This window comes from Miniopterus natalensis, chromosome 10 (genome assembly GCF_054644295.1).
Source record: "Miniopterus natalensis isolate mMinNat1 chromosome 10, mMinNat1.hap1, whole genome shotgun sequence".
NCBI classification, from domain to species: Eukaryota; Metazoa; Chordata; class Mammalia; order Chiroptera; family Miniopteridae; genus Miniopterus; species Miniopterus natalensis.
The window spans coordinates 29505050-29512373 of record NC_142090.1 but is presented as its reverse complement, the minus strand read 5'-3'; positions in this window follow the sequence as shown (position 1 = coordinate 29512373).

Below are 7324 nucleotides of genomic sequence, written 5' to 3'. Positions count from 1 at the left end.
GCCTTTGTTGATTTCCCTACTTTGGGGACACTAATTGAGGAACCCTGGGGTTAAGTATACCTATTCACTTTTTAAAAAAATTTTATTTTTGTTTAAAATATTACAGATGTCCCTTTTTCTCCCCAATGACCCGTTCCACCCCATCCCGTCTCCCTCCCCAGTCCCTCTCCCCACCATTGTCCATGTCCTTGGGTTGTGCATATATGCATATAAATTTTTTGGTTACTCTCTCCCCCTCCTCCCACCCACCCTCCTCCATCCTTCTGACATTTGTCAGTCTCATCTATGCTTCCATGTCGTTGAATCTATTCTGTTCATCAGTTTATTGAGTTCTTTAGATTCCATGTATAAGTGAGATCATGTGATGTTTGTCTTTTGCTGCCTGGCTTATTTCACTTAGCATAATATTCTCCAGGTCCATCCATACTCTTATTACAAATTTCTCCAAATTGGGGTGGAAAGAATAGTACTAGGGAATAATCTTAGGGGTTTTAGTTGTCTTTTTCCCTCGATACTGATAAACCAATTTCAGTATTCTATTGTATTTTAGTATTCCATTTCAGTACTCATTAATTCTATTTTACAGAATGACTAATGTTATTTATTTTTCTGTTAACAATATATTAATTTACAAAGAGTATATGATCTTATTCATTAAATAAGTATGTAAAATAGTACATAGACATAGGGTGTGATAGTAACAGAAATATAAAAATAGATGAACAGAGATAGAAATGTACATATGTGATATTATTTGATATTTCTTGATTTGCAATGAAATATTCTTACCTAAAAGAGCTAATTTTGAGATTTTTTTCAGAAAAAAATTTACCCATATCCCTAAAAGTATAAAATTTTTTACAGTTACCACTTGTGTTATGCACTGGGATGCATATAACAAAACAGTAATTTCATTAAAAAACAATAACTGTTATCCTTTGGTGTCTTGAATGATTGTGGTTATCACTGTGGGTAAAGAGCAATAAAACTTTGTAAACAGAAATAATAATACCCACAGGTGCCTCACATATTTGGTTCTCATTTGAATTTCTCAAATTACTTAATGATACGTTATTTCAAAATTGCCTTGTTTTTCAGAGCTCAACTGAGATATCACTGAGATATGTTTTTATTTTACTGCTTTGTCTCCGATTTATTGTTCTGCTCAAGCTAGCCCAATGAAATCTCAATTCAAGGCATTTTCTTCTTAGCCATAGTTTATTGAAATGTCAACTAGTAGCAGAGTTTTCCTTTCCCTGGATTTTTGATACTCAGAGTGATCTTAGCTTTTACATGATACTTGAATAATGCTGCCAATCCCCTGATCAGTTGTTCACATCAGCTATTTAGCCCCAATTTGTAACACTTGGAAGTCTCAAAGATTCTCCTCAGGTTCTGCTTCTGCATTCCTAGAGTTATAAATATTAAGTTGTACTTCCCCAAAGCAAAAGTATATTCAACAAGATATTTGCTGAAATCAAGAGTCTCTGAGCCTCATTTTAAAACACTAGAATTAAGACCACAAAATGTATGACATATGAAAAGTAAGAGAAACAAGAATTCAGAATTTTTAAAATAAAATTAAAATAGATCCATTGGTTGAAAGGAACCCTGAGTAATGCAACAGAACATTTCACATGAGGCTGATGTTGAATTCTATTTTTTAAGACAAATGAGAGGCCTCTTGGATTTTGACATTGTAATGACTACCTTTGAATTTCATTTGTATAGCCTTCCACAGATTTTAAACTTTTAGGCAAGTAAAATTTAAAAAACTAATTCTATATGGTAAGTTACATCTATGTATTTCAATTACATAATAATATTGTTTGCATAGTAAACATCAACCTAACCATAAAAAATTATTTCTGCTGAAAGTCCTAGCTAATATAATTACAGCATCATACTAAAATTTTGTAATTATTTTAAATAAGGAAGAATCAGTTTTAATTCCAAGTAGAGTTTCTTGATCATATCCATTTTCCTCAAAGAACATAACAAGATAGATCATCCTGTAGGCTATAGGACTATGGCATTATAATAGAGCAGCTTTGAATCTTACTAGCCTTCTTTGAACTATTATGGATTTTTACCTTATTCAACTTATAAAGGAAAAACTTGACTATGTTTTGTAATTTTTTTATGTAGCCTTTGAAAGAAAGCAGACTGTTGACTTTGAAGGTTCCCAGACATAGATGCAGAGTCTAAAAGGTCTCTGAATTTAAATTCCAAAGTGTGCACACTGTGCTGCACAGATAGTAAACCACAATATACTATCATCAAGCCTCCTGAGGAAAGTCAGATCATTACTCTCAGGAACTCGAACTCGCCAATACCAGAGCTACAATCTTAATAAGGCCTGTTCAACAGGAGTATCTCCCTAGGCTATCACATTTATTTTACTTTTCTCACACTCAGCAGGGAGAAATCTTTAGTGTTACTCTTGTCTCAAATCAAATCCAGATGTTCTAAGAATCTATAAGTTAGGAAAACACACACACACAGAATGCAAAAAAAAAAAAAAGAAAGAAAAGAAAAGAAAAAGAAAATACAAAAAAGATAATCAAGAACTCAGCTGACTAAACTCGCAATTTGGTTCCAAGTCAACAGTTGCAACAGCAAAGAGAAAGCTCATGTGTAATACCAACAATCAGGGCCAAAGAGGGTCACACTAGATCTGGACAGTCCGAAGAAAAACCGTGGAGCTGAAGGAGGATGAGTCATGACCTTTATTCTGCTGACTGCGGGTCTGAACATGAGAAACAAACCATCTCTTCCCAGTGGGAGTCAGCCAGGCATACATGGGGGACAAATCACACCCGGGAGACAAAATCCACCTTTGGAGGACATAACCAAACATCAGAAAGTCCCAGGCCAGTCTTATAAGACCCACAACAATAGTGGCTTTCAGCCAAGGATGGGTTAGACATTAGTCAGCTAACATAACGTCTGTTATGACTATGCTATCTCATGTTTACATAAGTGAGGCCTTCTGCTGGGAGAAGGTGGCGAGAAAGCCTAAATGTTTTCACTTTCCCCACATCATATATTACTGAAAACACATAAGCAATAGGGACTTTAAAGTAAGAAAATTAATACATGTTAGATGTAATAAACTTATTTTAAAAGTTTAATACTTATGCATTGCCAGGTGAATTGAATCTAATTCTTGGTAGGACTAATGTTTAAGGACCTCCAAAATTTGGCAATAACCTTTTCCAGTCTCATTATACCAAAATGTTTTATAAAATGTTCCATCCAAATATCTCTATTGCCAGCAAAAGTCATGTTATATCGAATGAGTCTGAGATACCTAATATACTTTTATCTTTAAAAATAGTGCATTTTGTTTTAATAGGAAAAAACAATCTTACTTATCACTGAATTAAATGCATATTCCCAGAAATGTACCATCTTAACTTTGTAGCTCAAGTTAATTTCCAGTGCACTGTCTCATGTACTTGAGGATATTAGCATTCCAGTGTAAGAAGCTAGTGAAAGAGCTAAAGCCTCAGGTTCTAGTCTTAGCCTGCCATTTATTAGTTATGTGACACTGGGTGAACCTTTCGTATCATTCTTGCAATCAGTTCCCATCTGAAAATTGAAATGATATTACACTAGTGAATTTCATTCCCCCCCCCCTTTTTTTTAGCTTATGACATTGGTATGTATAACAGATAAATGTGTGTCTTTTCTGGTAGAAGAGGCCAAGACTGTCATACCGGAAGTTCTGTGCTACAAGGTTTAAAAATCACAGGACTGTATGATATGAGTCCCCTACTCCTTCTCTTCTGGTTATACTTTTACAGTATTGCCATTGCCTTTTCTCATTATGTTGAAATATTTGCACACTTCCTGAAACCAGTATAAATACCCCATATCTCTATGTTTTCCCACCACCTTGCTTTTGGACTGAATTTGTTCTACACATAGTGCTCTCGCATTTGTTCTTTTTTTTTAAAAAAAAAATTCTCTTTATTGTTGAAAGTATTACAGATGTCTAATTTTCCCCCCAATTGACCCCCTCCACCCCACACCCACCCCCACCTCTGAAGGCCTTCACTACACTATTGTTTGTGTCCATGGGTTATGCATATATGCATATAAGTTCTTTGGTTAATCTCTCTTCACCCACTCCCTCACCCCCACCTACCCTCTGAGATTCATCAGTCTGTTCCATGTTTCTATGTCTTAAAATTTTGTGTACCTCTCATTGTTCTCATTAATGTTATTATCTCTTGAAAGATTTTAGTTTTCTCTGTCAGAAGAAATTATTCTCTCAACTTACAAAAGACTTTTTTCATTTGATTTGTATTAAATTTATTGTGGTGACACTGGTTAATATGATCATATAGGTTTCAGGTATGGGTTTCTATGTTACAAGATCTGTATATTGCACTTTGTGCTTAACACCCAAAGTCAAATCTTCTCCCATCACCATATATTAGGCCCCCTTCAACACCCACCCCCTTCCCTCTGTCAACCACCATGCTGCTATTTGTGTCCGTTAGTTTCAGTTTTATATCCCACATATGAGTGAACTCATATAGTTCTTAGCTTTTTCTGACTGATTTATTTCACTTAAACATAACAGTCTCAAGGTCCATCCATGTTGTTGCAAATTACACTATTCTATCCTTTCTTATTGTTGAGTAGTATTCCATAGCGTACTTGTACCACATCTTGTTGTTTTCAGGGGGACAAAATACTTTTTTTTTCTATTTCATTGTCTTGAGTACCTATTTGTTTTCTAATCTGCTAGGTAGTAAACTTCTTTACTAACAGAACCACCCTTTATTTATTTGTAGCAGGAAATAGTACATTGCTGCTCTTTATGCACCCTCCCCAAATTGTAAGATCTAACAGAAATAAATGTTGTATATCCCAGAAGACTAAACAAAAGTCCTTTATAGTCAATATAATTGTTTTAATTTAATGTAGGTTAGGTCTGCAATGAATCATGCTCTCTACAGTAAACTAAGGCTCACGTGCCTGAGATTTGCTTCAGGGGCAGGCCCAGGCCAAAGAGTGCATTTGAGCAAATGGCAAAGAGATGGTGGATGTAGGCCTGTTACAGGGCACACACTGGCGGAATCAAGTGTAGGCTGAAGTTTAGCCTCTCCCTGCTCTTTCAGCTGATGTTTGTAAAACTTGCACAACTTTGTGTGTTGACCTCAAATGCTTCCCTTGCAACCAGGGGGAAATTTAATGGGTAGAGAGTGAACTTGAATTAGCACCCTAGGTTTTCTATTTCAAGAGAACTTTTTAGAGCTTTCAAATAAAGCTTGTGGTCTTCAGTTTGCAAACACATTGATGGTACAGTTGGGGTAGGGATGTGATACTGCCTTCAGTTGCAGGGAAAGGAAAGAAGAGAACTGAATTGCTGGATGGGGCAAGTTGAAAGAGGATAATTGAAGCGAGCAGCCATTAGTGAGGAAATAGCAAAGGAATGTGATAGTGTTTTCTAGAAGGACCTAGTTTTCAGCCTGTAATACCAAAAATTATTCCCATTCATGACTGCTCTAATAATTTTTACTCTGCTTTGCTATAAATGAACTTTGTATTCTTATACTGGAACTAAGTATAAGATACAACAGCATTTTGGACAAGATACAACAAAGTACAAGATACAACAGTATTTTGTCCTAGAAACTTTGTGAAGCAGGACTCATGTAGGTAATGTAATGCCCTGTTAGAAACAGGGTGAGCTACACATATCCTCACTCCTATGACTAATCTGCACAGTTATTTGCATAGACTTGGAGACGCAAAGGCCAAAAGTAGCAGAGATGAGTCCATTGGACAAAAAGGAGATGCTACCTTGAACAACTCTCCTTTGTGTCATATTTTTGGTATACTTCTATTCATCTTTCAAACCCAGTAAAAATGTTGTTAAATACTTATTAATCCATTCCTAAAATTTTCAAAGAAAAAAATGAGAGTATTTCTCCACTTACTATGAGGAGGTAGTATTAGAAAGGGCATTTAATCCCTATTCCATAAGAAAAATGAAGTGATACAGCCACTAACAAGCCTACTGTCCCTTTTGGAGCTACAGTTACATACTGCATAACATTTCAGTCAACAATGGACTCTGTATATGATGGTGATCCCCTAAAATTGTAGTGGAGCTGCCCTAGCTAGTTTGGCTCTGTGGTTAGAGTGTTGGCCGGTGGACTGAAGGCACATACTTTGGTTGCGAGCTCAACCTCCAACCCCAGAGGGATTGAGTGCAGCAGGCAACCAATCAATGTTTCTCTCACATCTCTCTCTCTCTCTCTCTCTCTCTCTCTCTCTCCCGCTCTTGCTGAGAGGCAATGGAAAAAATATCCTCAGGTGAAGATTTAAAAAAAAAAATTGTAATGGAGCTGAAAAGTTCCTATCACCTAGTGATGTCATAGCCATCTTAACATCTTAGCACAATGCGTAACTCACATGTTTGTAGTGATGTTAGTGTAAACAATCTTATTGCACTGCCGGTCATATAAAATTATAGCACATACAATTACACAAAGTATAGAATAGTTGATAATGATAACAACTATGTTTATGTATTTACTATAATATACTTTTAATCATTATTTTAGAGTAAAAATTTTCTAATTATTAAAAAATGTTTGCTGTAAAAATAATATGCTGAATTATGCCAGCAGCAGCCTCATAAATCTCGTGTTTACTGCATGTCTTGATTGCATCATTTATCATGTGCTTGATTTAATCTCATGTTGTTTTGTACAGTAACATATTGTATATGGGTTTGTAGATTAGGAACAATAGGCTATATATACCACATGGCCTACAAGTGTACTAGGTTATACCATCTAAGTTTGTGTAAGTACACTCTGTGATGTTCACACAATGATTAAATTTCCTAACAACTAATTTCTCAGAATATATCTCCATCATTAAATGGGATGGGACTGTATATTACTTTGTCTTGTTTTAGATTTACTTATTTAAAAATGTATGGCTTCCTCTTCTCTTTCTGGACCCATAAGGAAATTACATTTGAGTCAAGACAAAAGGCTTATATTCAGGAAACTAAGCTAGAAGTCCATCTTTCTATGTCCCAGTTCTCTGAGATTCATGAGGGCAAAGGCTGGTGTACACTTTGCAGATCCTATATCTCTATTGGTGGAAGCCAAAGTCAGACATTGGGGAAGTGGGGTAGGAAGTCTGATCCTGGCTGCAGTTCTAAGCTATGATATGCAACCCACTTTTAGCAAATAAGTCATCAAATTGATTTCACTCTGACTGCCTACTCATGGGTGTGTTACTTAGCAAGTATTTAATACAAATTTATTGGATTATTAAATGACGGATG